Below are 16,132 nucleotides of genomic sequence, written 5' to 3'. Positions count from 1 at the left end.
CGCTAAAGCATTGACAACATCGTTCTGAAGTCTGAATACGCACTGCTGATTGGCTTTGTATGTAACCAATCAGATGGTTGGGTGGGCGGGACAATGAGGCAGAGACAGAGGCAGAAAGCAGAGCAGCTTGTGAAGACTTCTGCTTCTAAACTTGTTCGGTACGCCCGCCTGCCGAACCGAAACCCCCGTACCGAAACGGTTCGATACAAATACACGTACCGTTACACCCCTACCCCAAACACATGTCAAAAGTGGTAAAGGAACGGCTAAATCTGACTAGAATTAAGGTTTTAGAATGGCCTTCCCAAGTCCCGGACTTAAACCCCATTGAGAACATGTGGACAATGCTGAAGAAACAAGTCAATGTCAGTAAACCAACAAATTTAGTTGATCTGCACCAATTTTGTCAAGAGGAGTGATCAAAAAATTCAACCAGAAGCTTGTGGATGGCTGCCAAAAGCGCCTTATTGCAGTGAAACTTGCTAAGGGACATGTAAGCAAGTATTTACATTGCTCTATGTATACTTTTGGTCACATTTTCAGTAGACCCATAATAGATTCATAAAAGAATCAAACTTCATGAATGTTTTTTTTGTGACCAACACTCTATCACAAAAAAATAAGAGTTGTAGAAAGTATGGGAAACTCAAGACAGCCATGACATTATGTTCTTTACAAGTGTATGTCAACTTTTGACCAGGACTGTGTATGCCTTCCTAACCTTGGCATTGCTGCTAAGATGGAAACAAAGTGAAAGTCCATCTCAACTATTATGACAATTACAAGAAACAATAGCGGGCTCACAGGCAAATATGTGTCACATTCCAACTGTGTGCAAATCCCATGGGTGATATTCACAAGGTCTTTACCTAAGAGTTTAAATGGTGATTTAGCCGTCAGAAAAGTCCTGGTCATTGTAACAGTTCAGTGCGATGATATTCACTGCAAAGGTATGTGTTTACTGCCACTTCCACTTGACAAAAAAAAATATTCATATCCAGTGGTCAAAAGCCAATTTGTATGTAGTGTTTCAGGATGTTCCTACATTCTGAAACTAATGCGAGTGTTTCCTTATCATGGCAGACTTGGTAACAGACAAAGACAACTATTTTTGGACAAATGAGGATTGACAAACTTATATTTTTGAACCTGAATATACAGAGGGTGAACTGCAGTTTATAGATTATAGCTATAGACATTATAGATATGGATATAGATAGTATAGATAAAGATTATAGATATGGATATATAATATCCATATCTATAATATCCATATAATATATATCCATATCTATAATCTATATCTATACTATCTATATCCATATCTATAATATCTATAGCTATAATCCGTAAACTGCAGTTCACCCTCTGTATATTCAGGTTCAAAAATATAAGTTTGTCAATCCTCATTTGTCCAAAAATAGTTGTCTTTGTCTGTTACCAAGTCTGCCATGATAAGGACACACTCGCAAAGACAACTATTTTTGGACAAATGAGGATTGACAAACTTATATTTTTGAACCTGAATATACAGAGGGTGAACTGCAGTTTATAGATTATAGCTATAGATATTATAGATATGGATATAGATAGTATAGATATAGATTATAGATATGGATATATAATATCCATATCTATAATATCCATATAATATATATCCATATCTATAATCTATATCTATACTATCTATATCCATATCTATAGCTATAATCTGTAAACTGCAGTTCATCCTCTGTATATTCAGGTTCAAAAAGATAAGGTTGTCAATGACTATAAATGCACAAACATGGAAAAAAAAAGTATGTAGGCCTCACATGGTGTTTAGTTCACCGCAAGTCACAACAAAGACAACTTTTTTTGGACAAATGAGGATTGACAACCTTATCTTTTTTAACCTGAATATACACAGGATGAACTGCAGTTTATAGATTATAGATATAGATTATCCATCCATCCATCCATTTTCTACCGCGTATTCCCTTTTGAGGTCGCTGGCGCCTATCTCAGCTACAATCGGGCGGAAGGCGTTGTACACCCTTGACAAGTCGCCACCTCATTGCAGTACATAGATTATAGATATGGATATACAATCTATATCCATATCTATAATCTATATTTATAATGGATATAGAATCTATATCCATATCTATAGTCTTTTTGCTGTGTGATATCACAGATGCTGGCTTTTGAACTTTGCGTCGATAACAGTCTGGAATCTTTGCCTCCCCTTTGGTCCGGATGACACGATGTCAAATATTTTTAAAAACAATTTGAAATGTGGATTTGTCGGACCACAGAATACTTTTCCACTTTGCATCAGTCCATCTTAGATGATCTCGCGCCCAGAGAAGCCGGCGGCGTTTCTGGATGTTGTTGATAAATGGCTTCCGCTTTGCATAGTAGAGCTTTAACTTGCACTTACAGATGTAGCAACAAACTGTATTAAGTGACAGTGGTTTTCTGAAGTGTTCCTGAGCCCATGTGGTGATATCCTTTAGAGATGGATGTCAGTTTTTTGATATGGTGCCGTCTGAGAGATCGAAGATCACGGTCATTCAATGTTGGCTTACAGCCATGCCGCTTACGTGGAGTGATTTCTCCAAATTCTCTGAACCTTTTGATGATATTATGGACCATAGATGTTGAAATCCCTGAATTTCATGCAATTGCACTTTGAGAAACGTTGTTCTTAAACTGTTCGACTATTTGCTCACGCAGTTGTGGACAAAGGGGTGTACCTCACCCCAACCTTTCTGGTGAAAGACTGAGCATTTTTTTGGGAAGCTGTTTTTTATACCCAATCATGGCACCCACCTGTTCCCAATTAGCCTGCACACCTGTGGGATGTTCCAAATAAGTGTTTGATGAGCATTCCTCAACTTTATAAGTATTTATTGCCACCTTTCCCAACTTCTTTGTCACATTTTGATGGCATCAAATTCTAAAGTTAATGATTATTTGCACACACAAAAAAAAAGTTTATCAGTTTGAACATCAAATATGTTGTCTTTGTAGCATATTCAACTGAATATGAGTTGAAAATGATTTGCAAATCATTGTATTCCGTTTATATTTACATCTAACACAATTTCCCAACTCATATGTAAATGGGGTTTGTAGAACTGGTCAGGAGATTGTGCAGTATTACCTCACAACTGCCATAAAAATGAGAATATTACTCATGAAAGTGGTAAATATGTATAGATATATCTTTTACATAACTTGTTTCAATCTTTTGGTCAGAAAACACTCTCTCAATTAAGGCATTTTTTTTCTTGGTCAGAGTTTGGGGTTTACCTGTAACTTGAGCAAATCGTAATACTCACATTTGAGTTGTACTGGCTTTTGCAGCTTGTTTACGACATGATGGAAGCATTAAATCAATCCCCAGTCATTAAAACCGAAAACTTTTCCAAATATCACAAAACAATTGCCAAGTTTCCAAAAGAGTAATAATTTGATCAGATTGTTGTGTTCCCTTTCAACCTTAACTTCACACCATCAGCCTTTGCCCTACTCCACGCCATTGGGGGAAAACATCACCTTTGAATTTATTAGTCCCACTTTGAAGTCCCTCCTCTTTCTCCTCAGCCCCTCTCAAAGGTTGAGTTTTTTTTTTACTTCGGACGTAAATAAAAGGGAACACTTCAGGAAGGTTTGGCCCCCTGCTTGTCATTGTAAATGGTTCATTGGCGCTTGAACTAAACCATAAGGCAGCAAAACTGTAGCCCAGTGGGGATATACAATTAGAACAATCGTATAAAAGGGAACAAGAAAATGTGCAGGACAGTAACATGACGTCAGGTCTTTGGGTAAATGTTCCAAATTTTGAATGTGACTTGAAAGAGTCCACGGCAAGCTATGGATTTAGCAGTACCTTGAATGTGCTGAGGTCTGACTTAGTAGATGCTTCAAGGTTTCTGTCCAATGAAAAAAATCCAGCATGTACAAACCCCGTTTCCATATGAGTTGGGAAGTTGTGTTAGATGTAAATATAAACGGAATACAATTATTTGCAAATCATTTTCAACCCATATTCAGTTGAATATGCAACAAAGACAACATATTTGATGTTCAAACTGATAAACTTTTTTTTTTCGCAAATAATCATTAACTTTACAATTTGATGCCAGCAACACGTGACAAAGAAGTTGGGAAAGGTGGCAATACATACTGATAAAGGTGAGAAATGCTCATCAAACACTTATTTGGAACATCCCAAAGGTGTGCAGGCTAATTGGGAACAGGTGGGTGCCATGATTGGGTATAAAAGCAGCTTCCATGAAATGCTAAGTAATTCACAAACAAGGATGGGGCGAGGGTCACCAATTTGTAAGCAAATTGTCGAACGGTTTTAGAACAACATTTCTCAACGAGCTATTGCAAGAAATTTAGGGATTTTACCATCTACGGTCCGTAAAATCATCAAAAGGTTCAGAGAATCTGGAGAAATAACTGCATGTAAGCGATTATAGTACGGACCTTTGATCACTCAGGCGGTACTGCATCAAAAACCAACATCAGTGTGTAAAGGATATCACCACATCGTCTCAGGAACATTTCATAAAACCACAGTCAGTAACTACAGTTGGTTGCTACATTTTTGTTAAAACTCTACTATCCAAAGCCAAACCCATTTATCAACAACACCAAGAAACGCCGCTGGCTTCGCCGGGCCCGAGCTCATCTAAGATGGACTGATGCAAAGTGGAAAGGTGTTCTGTGGTCTGAACAAAGAGGAAAATAACCATTCGGATTGTTATAGGCGCAAAGTTCAAAAGCCAGCTTCTGTGATGGTATGGGGGTCTAATAGTGCCCAAGGCATGGGTAACTTACACATCTGTGAAGGCACCATTAATGCTGAATGTTCCATACAGGTTTTGGAACAACACATGTCATCCAAGCAACATTATAATGTACGCCCTTGCTTATTTCTGCAAGATAAGTGTTACAACAGCGTGGCTTCGTAGTAAAAGAGTGCGGGTATTTTCCTGGCCCGCCTGCAGTCCATACCTGTCTCCCATCGAAAATGTGCGGCGCATTATGAAGCGTAAAATACGACAGCGGAGACCCCGGACTGTTGAACGACTGAAGCTCTACATAAAACAAGAATGGGAAAGAATTCCACTTTCAAAGCTTCAACAATTAGTTTCCTCAGTTCCCAAACGTTTATTGAGTGTTGTTAAAAGAAAAGGTGATGTAACACAGTGGTGAACATGCCCTTTCCCAACTACTTTGGCACGTGTTGCAGCCATGAAATGCTAAGTTAATTATTGTTTGCAATAAAAATAAAGTCTATGAGTTTGAACATCAAATATGTTGTCTTTGTAGCATATTCAACTGAATATGGGTTGAAAATTATTTGCAAATCATTGTATTCCGTTCATATTTACATCTAACACCATTTTCCAACTCATATGGAAACGGGGTTTGTATTTGATTTCTATGACGCAGGAAAACTCCTGAAAAATAACTGTTTTGGGTTTAGGTGACAATCTTTGACGAACATTTGTATTTTCTGCATTAATTTTTTGATCCGGAACATTCGGTACGATAGAGGTGACCAAATCCCGCACGCAACGCTTTAATAAGTGAGGAATAGGGAGAACAAGTGCGGACATTAAAACCGAAGTTATGTTCTGAGCCTAGTGTTGAGGATCTCGAAAACGAGCCGGCTCTTAATAGAGAATAAAGTGAACAGGCTGACTTCGAATCTGGTAAAGACCAACTTGATTGGGCAAAATTTGAGAGGAAAGTAACACACACAGCAGTCGTGAGCACACAAACCAGAGGGAGGTAGATGAAAGCGAAAGAAAACACTTCTACATAATTAGAGACTACATACTGGAAAGGTGAGGGGGAAAAAAGCTTCTGAATGCCATTTGGTTAAAGGCTAGCAAGATCTTAGTTTCGCACATTTGAAAGTGTCATTTGCAGCTCAGTGGGCTTGTGGTTAGAGTGTCCGCCCTGAGATCGGTAGGTCGTGAGTTCAACCCCCGGCCGAGTCATACCAAAGACTATAAAAATGGGACCCGTTACCTCCCTGCTTGGCACTCAGCATCAAGGGTTAGAATTGGGGGTTGAATCTCCAAAACGATTCCCGAGCGCAGCCACCGCTGCTGCTCACTGCTCCCCTCGACTCCCAAGGGGTGAACAAGGGGATGGGTCAAATGCAGAGGACAAATTTCACCACACCTCGTGTGTGTGTGGGTGTGTGTGTGTGTGTGTGTGCGTGTGTGTGTGTGTGTGTGTGTGTGTGTGTGACACTCAATGGTGCTTTAACTTTTTAACTTTAACTATGTAATATTTGGTTTGGTTGGTTCACAGTAAATAGTCGGAAATGTACAAGGCAGACAAACAATCTGTTTGGACTTTTTTGTTTAATTGAGATGACTCTTTTTGTTGGTGGGTTATACTTTTTTCTTAATCCGGTTTACTGCAGATCATATAAATAAAGCCAGATAAATAAACATTTAATACACAGCCGCCCCTCGTTTATAGCTGCCAGTTGGTTCCGGACATGACCGCTATAAATTGGTTTCCGCAAAGTAGAAACATTTCATTGCTGGACCCTACACTGTTTACGGACATCCAAATATGTTTTTCAACATTATGAGAGCTGTCTAGACATGAAATAACACCCATTAGTGAGTCACCTTTAAACTCATTTAATCAAACGTAGTAATAGTACATGAAGTTGAGTCAAACATTGGCCACAATACTGGTTTGGTCTCCTCTAGTGGCCAATACAACTGTAGTATCCGTTTTTAGTTCATGTAGGCATTTTTATGCTTGAATATGCTTAAAAGCCTACTGAAATGAGATGTTCTTATGTAAACGGGGATAGCAGGTCCATTCTATGTGTCATATTTGATCATTTCGCGATATTGCCATATTTTTGCTGAAAGGATTTAGTAGAGAACATCGACGATAAAGTTTGCAACTTTTGGTTGCTAACAGAAAAGCCTTGCCTGTACCGGAAGTAGCAGACGATGTTGGCGTGACGTCACGGGTTGTGGAGCTCCTCACTTCTAAACATTGTTTACAATCATGGCCACCAGCAGCGAGAGCGATTCGGACCGAGAAAGCGACAATTTCCCCATTAATTGGAGCGAGGATGAAAGATTTGTGGATGAGGAAAGTGAGAGTGAAGGACTAGAAAAAAAAAAGGCGAGGGCAGTGAGAGCGATTTAGATGTTATCAGACACATTTACTAAGATAATTCTGGAAAATCCCTTATCTGCTTATTGTGTTACTAGTGTTTTAGTGAGATTATATGGTTGTACCTGAAAGTTGGAGGGGTGTGGTCACGGGCGTGGTGACCGCCAGTGTCTACATGGGAAGCCACGTTTCTCGACGAGGCAAGGCAGCCAGGCTGAGATTTTATTTCCCCCTCCTCCACGGTGGAAGCATTTGGCGGCCAGTGGGAGGAAGCAAGAGGGTCCGCAGCTGCAGGAAGAACGACGCAAACTCTCCGCTCATGTCTACGGTAAGAGCAGACTTATTGCCACCATTTTCTCACCAACCTGACGGTTGACATGTGGTAGGGAACCATGTTCGCTTGACCGCTTTGTTCCATAGTAAAGCCTCACCGCCAGTTTTCAGGAATGTAAACAATGAAACACCGCCTGTGTTTGTGTTGCTAAAGGCGGCCGCAATACACCGCTTCCCACCTACATCTTTCTTCTTTGACGTCTCCATTATTAATTGAACAAATTGCAAAAGATTCAGCAACACAGATGTCCAGAATACTGTGTAATTATGCGATTAAAGCAGACTACTTATAGCTTGGATCGGGCTGGAAAAAAATGCCCGCTACAATCCGTGACGTCACGCGCAACGTTTTCAACAGGATACTTCGCGGGAAATTTAAAATTGCAATTTAGTAAACTAAACCGGCCGTATTGGCATGTGTTGCAATGTTAATATTTCATCATTGATATATAAAGTATCAGACTGTGTGGTCGGTAGTAGTGGGTTTCAGTAGGCCTTTAATTTAGAACAACATTTGTTTTTCTATGTCTTTTAAAATGTTTTTAAAAATCCTTAAAAAAAAACTGAGATGAGCCGAAACTGTACTATTTGAAGTGCAATGTATAAAGGGACTGAAATTGGAATTTGTAGATTACAATAAATTTTTTCATTCATACACAGTAATAAATGATGCCTCAGAGAGTATATGGGGCACTCACTAACTGTATTGACAATGCACTTACTGTTATGCTTCCTAATGTTCAATCTGCTGGATTAAAAAGTCAAAATGAATAGTTAGCAAATATAATTACTGTTTTGTTTCCAAATATAAGGGAATATAAATAAGGAATATGAAACGCGCAACTCGAAAGACACAAGCCCAAAAAAATTTAAAAAAATAAACGCTCCTTAGAGGCGAAAATACAACCAATAACTTTTGGAAAAGAATGAACTGAACTAAATCCTGAGAGAGTTTGTTTTTTAGTGGCAGTTAATGTCAGCCTGGGGTTGGGCATTTAACAGTGTCGTCACTGCTTTTTTAACACTGTTATTATGTTATTAACACCAGCTGCACTGCAACTGCCACACATGGCAAAGTAGTAATGGTCAGACTTGGTGAATCAACATTACTTCAAATTGCTTCGAAGAGAGAGGGAAAAAAAGTTTTTTTGTTTTTTTTTTATCCATGTTGTTTTACCAGTATGAAAAACTATGACATTTAATGGAAAAGAACAATTGTCGATGCTTAGTGATGAGCATCTTTTGCTTCCACAAGTTGAAAATAACTAGGATGAACTATAAATGGGTTATTCAGGATTGCTCAGCAACCTCCAACAATGACCCTAATGGAATCTATGACTCACATTGATGCTAAAAATAGTACAAACTGGCAATACCATGCATTACATAGAGTTTATTTTTTTCTGACTAGACACTACAGTTCAACATAGTTCCAAAAATATTAAGCGGCTGGGCTTTTTGTCTATTATTTTCAGGGCCTGTTTGTACACAGATGTCTGGACTGGTTGCTGAGGGCGAGGCCTAAGCCTGAGTCATTGAACAATAAGAAAGATGTAAATGGGTTATACTTGTAGAGCGCTTTTCTACCTTCAAGGTACTCAAAGCGCAAGGACACTATTTACACATTCACCCACACATTCACCCACTGATGGCGGGAGCTGCCATGCAAGGTGCTAACCACGACCCCATCAGGAGCAAGGGTGAAGTGTCTTGCTCAAGGACACAATGGACATGAAAAAGTTGGTAGAAGGTGGGGATTGAACCAGGAACCCTCAGGTTGCGGGCACGGCCACTCTCCCAACCGCGCCACGCCGTCCCCATGTGAAAAAAATAATAATTGGGATGTACAGTGGGGCAAAAAAGTATTTTGTCAGCCACCAATTGTGCAAATTCTCCCACTTAAAATGATGACAGAGGTCTGTAATTTTCATCATAGGTACACTTCAACTGTGAGAGACAGAATGTGGACAAAAAATCCAGGAATTCACATTGTAGGAATTTTAAATAATTTATTTGTAAATTATGGTGGAAAATAAGTATTTCAAAGCTCTCACTAATGGAAGGAGGTTTTGGCTCAACATCTCACGATACATGGCTCCATTCATTCTTTCCTTAACACGGATCAATCGTCCTGTCCCCTTAGCAGAAAAACAGCCCCAAAGCATGATGTTTCCACCCCCATGCTTCACAGTAGTTATGGTGTTCTTGGGATGCAACTCAGTATTCTTCTTCCTCCAAACACGACGAGTTGAGTTTATACCAAAATGGATACATGGATGATACAGCAGAGGATTGGGAGAATGTCATGTGGTCAGATGAAACCAAAATAGAACTTTTTGGAATAAAATCAACTTGTCGTGTTTGGAGGAAGAAGAATACTGAGTTGCATCCCAAGAACACCACACCTACTGTGAAGCATGGGGGTGGAAACATCATGCTTTGGGGCTGTTTTACTGCTAAGTGGACAGGACGATTGATCCGTGTTAAGGAAAGAATGAATGGGGCCATGTATCGTGAGATTTTGAGCCATAACCTCATTCCATCAGTGAGAGCTTTGAATGGTTGACCAAATACTTATGTTCCACCATAATTTAAAAATAAATTCTTTAAAATTCCTACAATGTGAATTCCTGGATTTTTTTTTCACACTCTGTCCCTCACAGTTGAAGTGTACCTATGATGAAAATTACAGACCTCTGTCATCATTTTAAGTGGGAGAACTTGCACAACCAGTGGCTGACTAAATACTTTTTTGCCCCACTGTAAACGTATTACATCAAAAGTGATATATGTCAAGCTTTCATTTGTTATAATTCAGATGATCAAAGCTTAGCCTCTGAAAACCCAACATCTTTTCTGAAAGATGTTGTAGCCATAATCATCGATTATATCAAAAGAAATCTTGAAGTATCCTAAGTTGCATGTTATGAGCCTCTTTCAACTATTAGTTTCACCTTGTGTGGAGCTCTGCACAGTATTCTATTTTTTTAAGCTTCTCTTGTATATATCCGCATCATAAAGTGCATAAAGTTTAGGCAACCCCAAGGGAAGTCATTCAGCAATTTATCCATTTTCTACCGCTTGTCCCTTTTAGGGTCGCGGGGGTTGCCGGAGCCTATCTCAGCTGCATTCGGGCGGAAAGTGGGGTCCACCCTGGACAAGTCTCTACCTCATCGCAGGGCCAACACAAACAGATAAACATTCACACTCACATTCACACACTAGGGCCAATTTAGTGTTGCCAATCAACCTATCCCCAGGTGGGAGGTGGGAGGAAGCCGGAGTAACCACAGGGAACCCACGCAGTCACGGGGAGAACATGCAAACTCCACACAGAAAGACCCCGAGCCCGGGGATCGAACCCAGGACCTTCGTATTGTGAGGCACATTTACTAATCCAAGTCATTCGTAACAAGTTTAAATAAAAGTGGAGCAAGTATTGACCCTTAAAGTAGTCTTAAAAAGATGATTTGACTTGGTTAACCTTGGCACACTGTTCTTTCTGTTGTGAACATAAAACCCCAAAATCAAAGGGTTAAAAGCAGTGCTGATGACAAAGACAAAGACTGAGTTTGAGTGATACGTAAGTTTGTTATTTTTTTCAACAAATCGTCAGGCTGTTAAAAACTCTTATATTTTATATAATTATCCAGTTTTTTTCCCCGAGTGTGGCAAAACAAACTTGAGGGCACACAGAAAAACAGCTTGAATACTTGTATGTTTTCATTAATTGTTTTATTCCATTTAAAACAAGATGACAGTATGTGTGTGAGTAGACAGGATGAAGGTAGTAACAAGTCTATGGAGTCAACAAATGATAGAACTCTATTTTATTAAGTCAATAAAACAACAGTATATATTGTACAAAGGATCATATAATCAAATGGTAGCCATCATGTATGTAATAGAAGAGAGTCCACAGGTTATGTAACAGTTTTAATTGCTAAGTCTGAGGGTACACAGGGAGCTGGGATTCATCTGGATGCTTCTTCCCTACTGGATGGTCAACAAAGTGTTTATTTCTGGCCGCCCTCTACTGAATGGATACTTGAGGAGGGAAAAGGAAGAGCACAGAGTTTGGGGCCTTCAGGAGTTGGCACTAGAACGGCAGAGAGATTGAGAAAGTGAATCACTTGGCGACAATGGCCAATGAGGCGGATAAGTCATGCTGGAGACGGATAGTGAACAGCGAGGACGAGCGTTGACGTCTGTTGGATTTGACTGAGAATATTATTAATGGTTCTGTGGTCCTCAGGCCAACTCTTCAGTAACTATAACTCACAATTAGAACAAAAGGGGGATAACCAAAGAGTGGATGATTGAAAGCACCGAGTTCACAGGATTATTGAGCCCTCCTGCAACCAATAAGGCGACAATGTAGCCCCCAGAGTCCCATAAATCTGCTGAACATTAACAATGAACTTGAACACTGATGGTTCAAGAGAAAAGCTGAATTGCATTAATAATCAATCTGTGATGGTGCTGGATGTACACAAAAAAGAAGATTGACGGTTATGTAGCAAATTAAGAAGTTCCGCTGTACACTATACTATACACCAAATAGAATGAAAAGAACACGCACCAAGAGTTTTGAACATGTGTGCTGATTTGCCGCAGAGTTAGCCGTTTGTGCTCTACTGACTGAACACATTTGAAACACATGGTGAAAGTAATCATGCCTCACGCGCAGGTTCAGCCAGCAAACATAACAGCCTCCATAAACACATACAGTATGTGCAGCTAAAAGCTGCTAATGTGAATACCAGAACTGTAAAAATGAAGCGCGATTAATCGCCTACATCCTGAAGCTGTGTTTAACAAGATTGTAAGCGCTCACAGCAATATTGATGGCCTTTTTGCCTGCTTTGGTCGTGACCACACTGCAGTATCTATCCACACTACATTGAAGAGATGACTGAACACAGACTGAGTGCAAGGTGAATGATTTAAGCTACAAGAAAACAAATTAAAGGGGTTTTGACTGCTTACATGTTTTAGCTGATGTCCATGCAAATTTTAAGGAAGGGAAGCACATGTGCTTTAGAACTTCCGCTGAGTGATGTCACTTCCGGAAAAGTCTGGTGCTTCTCGCTGCGGCCCAAACGGCGAGTACTATCTTTCTATCTGTGTGCTTCTAATTGTTTAACAGCTTTCTTTAAAGGCCTACTGAAATTAGATTTTCTTATTTAAACGGGGATAGCAGGTCCATTCTATGTGTCATACTTGATAATTTCGCGATATTGCCATATTTTTAGTGAAAGGATTAAGTAGAGAACATCGAAGATAAAGTTTGCAACTTTTGGTCGCTAATAAAAAAGCCTTGCCTTTACCGGAAGTCGCAGACGATGACGTCACCCGTGTGAGGGCTCCTCACATCCTCACATTGTTTATAATGGGAGCCTCCAACAAAAAGAGCTATTCGGACCGGGAAAACGACAATTTCCCCATTAATTTGAGCGAGGATGAAAGATTCGTGGCTGAGGATAGTGATAGCAAAGGACTACAAATAAAAATAATAAATAAATAAAATTCAGATGTTTTTAGACACATTTACTAGGATAATTCTAGGAAATCCCTCATCTTTCTATTGTGTTGCTAGTGTTTTAGTGACTTAAATAGTACCTGATAGTCGGAAGGGTGTGTCCATGTGTGTCTTGTCTTAATGTGTCATTAATCAGTATCATTTTGTTTTATTATTATTCAAGTTTTAAATCTCCAGATCAACATTAAGTCCATCTGTCATTATAATAATTTTAAAGATTTAAGTTGTATGCTCTTTTTGTCAACGAAAACCCTGTTTTTTAATGGGGAAAAAACACAAAATATGCAATATTATCACTCAATATTTTTTTAAGTGGAATATTTGAGATGATATAATAATTGGAGCCCTAAAAAGACAATAACTAATAATAACATTGATTTTAATTCATTATTATTTTTTGAGCAATGACACTTAAAAACAAATTACACTAAAATTATTGGGGATCCAAAAGGGTCCTACTCATTAAAGTGTTAAAAAATAAATTATACATTTTTTTTACTGTTTACTTTTAACACAATAATCCCGAGATCTACTTTAGATCTATTCGTGAATTATAAGTTTTATTGTTGTTTATGTTTTTTGTTTGTTCATTTTAAGCCCTTCTTTAAAAAAACAGCTCAGTTTTTTATATGGCAAACACAAAATATACAACTTTTCCCCCCAAAAATATCTCAAAGTGGAAAATTTAACGTGACGTAATTCAATCAATCAATCAATCAATGTTTACTTATATAGCCCTAAATCGCTAGTGTCTCAAAGGGCTGCACAAACCACCACGACATCCTCGGTAGACCCACATAAGGGCAAGGAAAACTCACACCCAGTGGGACATCGGTGACAATAATGACCCAGTGGGACGTCGGTGACAATGATGACTATGAGAACCTTGGAGAGGAGGAAAGCAATGGATGTCGAGCGGGTCTAACATGATACTGTGAAAGATCAATCCACAATGGATCCAACACAGTCGCGAGAGTCCAGTCCAAAGCGGATCCAACACAGCAGCGAGAGTCCCGTTCACAGCGAAGCCAGCAGGAAACCATCCCAAGCGGAGGCGGATCAGCAGCGCAGAGATGTCCCCAGCCGATACACAGGCAAGCAGTACATGGCCACCGGATCGGACCGGACCCCTCCACAAGGGAGAGTGGGACATAGAAGAAAAAGAAAAGAAACGGCAGATCAACTGGTCTAAAAAGGGAGTCTATTTAAAGGCTAGAGTATACAAATGAGTTTTAAGGTGAGACTTAAATGCTTCTACTGAGGTGGCATCTCGAACTGTTACCGGGAGGGCATTCCAGAGTACTGGAGCCCGAACGGAAAACGCTCTATAGCCCGCAGACTTTTTTTGGGCTTTGGGAATCACTAATAAGCCGGAGTCCTTTGAACGCAGATTTCTTGCCGGGACATATGGTACAATACAATCGGCAAGATAGGATGGAGCTAGACCGTGTAGTATTTTATACGTAAGTAGTAAAACCTTAAAGTCACATCTTAAGTGCACAGGAAGCCAGTGCAGGTGAGCCAGTACAGGCGTAGTGAAGTGAAGTGAATTATATTTATATAGCGCTTTTTCTCTAGTGACTCAAAGCGCTTTACATAGTGAAACCCAATATCTAAGTTACATTCAAACCAGTGTGGGTGGCACTGGGAGCAGGTGGGTAAAGTGTCTTGCCCAAGGGCACAACGGCATTGACTAGGATGGCGGAAGCGGGGATCGAACCTGCAACCCTCAAGTTGCTGGCACGGCCACTCTACCAACCGAGCTAAACCGCCCCAGTAATGTGATCAAACTTTCTTGTTCTTGTCAAAAGTCTAGCAGCCGCATTTTGTACCAACTGTAATCTTTTAATGCTAGTGGAACCTTGAATAGGTCAATAATTCATAATGACATTGATTTTGATTCATTATTATTTTTTAAAGAAAGAAACAGCCTGCATGGCAGCTTTGTGTTATTAGAGTTAACATTGTAACATGTTGTTGTTACATTTCACCCGTTTGCTTGCTCCTTTATATCACTTATTACGTTTTAAAACATTTTCAATCGTGTTTTTAAAATGTGCCATGGGGCCGTTAAAAAAATTACCTGCCGGCCGCAAATGGTACCCGGGCCGCATTTTGGACACCACTGCCTTAACCTAAGTAATAAGTATAAATCATTTGAGGTGTGTTACTATGAGGTCTGTCACACCGCTACCTCTCCATCTGGCTGTTATCTATCGCCCCCCCGTGCCCTATTCGGACTTTATCAGTGAATTTTCAGAGTTTGTCGCTGATCTAGTGACGCACACAGATAATATAATTACAGTATAATGGGGGATTTTAATATCCATATGAATACCCTGTCAGATCCTCCATGTGTGGCGCTCCAGACTATAATACAAGCTGTGGTCTTACACAAATAATAAATGAACCCATGCATTGCATCGGTAATATGATAGCACTAGACCAAGTTATGTTACTCTTGTACACTAAAGTAGTGTCCAATCCTACCTTATACAATTTGAAGTTCTGACTCATTGTCAACAAGCTACTTATAACCAATGCGTTAGCAGCCGCAACATTAATGGTATCACGACTACGACTCTTGCTGGCTTACTGCCTTCGGTAATAGCACCATTCACTAATTAAGTGGGCTCTATCTATAATCTCACTAACAACTTTTACGATAACCTGCGGTACTATAGCACCGCTAAAGCTAAAAAAGGACCCTAAGGGCCTACTCAGTGGCCTAGTGGTTAGAGTGTACACCCTGAGGTCGGTATGTTGTGAGTCATACCAAAGACTATAAAAATGGGACCCATTTCCTCCCTGCTTGGCAGTCAGCATCTAGGGTTGGAATTGGGGGTTAAATCATTAAAAATAATTTCCGAGCACGGCTGCTGCTCACTGCTCCCCTCACCTCTCAGGGGGTGATCAAGGGTGATGGGTCAAATGCAGAGAATAATTTTGCCACGGTACTTTAACTTTTTAAAAGGCGTACCCCCTGGTTCACAGAAGAAACCAGAGCTCTTAAACTATCATGTAGAAAGCTGGAACGCAAATGGCTTGCGACTAAACTTGAGGTTTTCCATCAAGCATGGAGTGATAGTTCAGTAA

General features: G+C 39.8%; 1 protein-coding gene across 1 annotated transcript in view; it reads right to left on the bottom strand.

The window, feature by feature from the left end:
• Positions 1 to 11,307: 11,307 nt before the first annotated feature.
• The window catches only part of bckdhb (branched chain keto acid dehydrogenase E1 subunit beta), a 56,340-nt gene continuing 51,515 nt past the window's right edge, over positions 11,308 to 16,132 (bottom strand). Inside the window, exon 11 of the mRNA XM_061916411.1 lies at positions 11,308 to 11,593. The gene's annotated coding sequence lies outside the window, so the exon portion shown is untranslated. The remainder of the gene's footprint in view (positions 11,594 to 16,132) is intronic.

Source organism: Nerophis ophidion, linkage group LG11 (genome assembly GCF_033978795.1).
Source record: "Nerophis ophidion isolate RoL-2023_Sa linkage group LG11, RoL_Noph_v1.0, whole genome shotgun sequence".
Taxonomy (NCBI): domain Eukaryota; kingdom Metazoa; phylum Chordata; class Actinopteri; order Syngnathiformes; family Syngnathidae; genus Nerophis; species Nerophis ophidion.
Note: the sequence above shows the minus strand (reverse complement) of the source record. Positions and strands in the feature narration are given on the sequence as shown.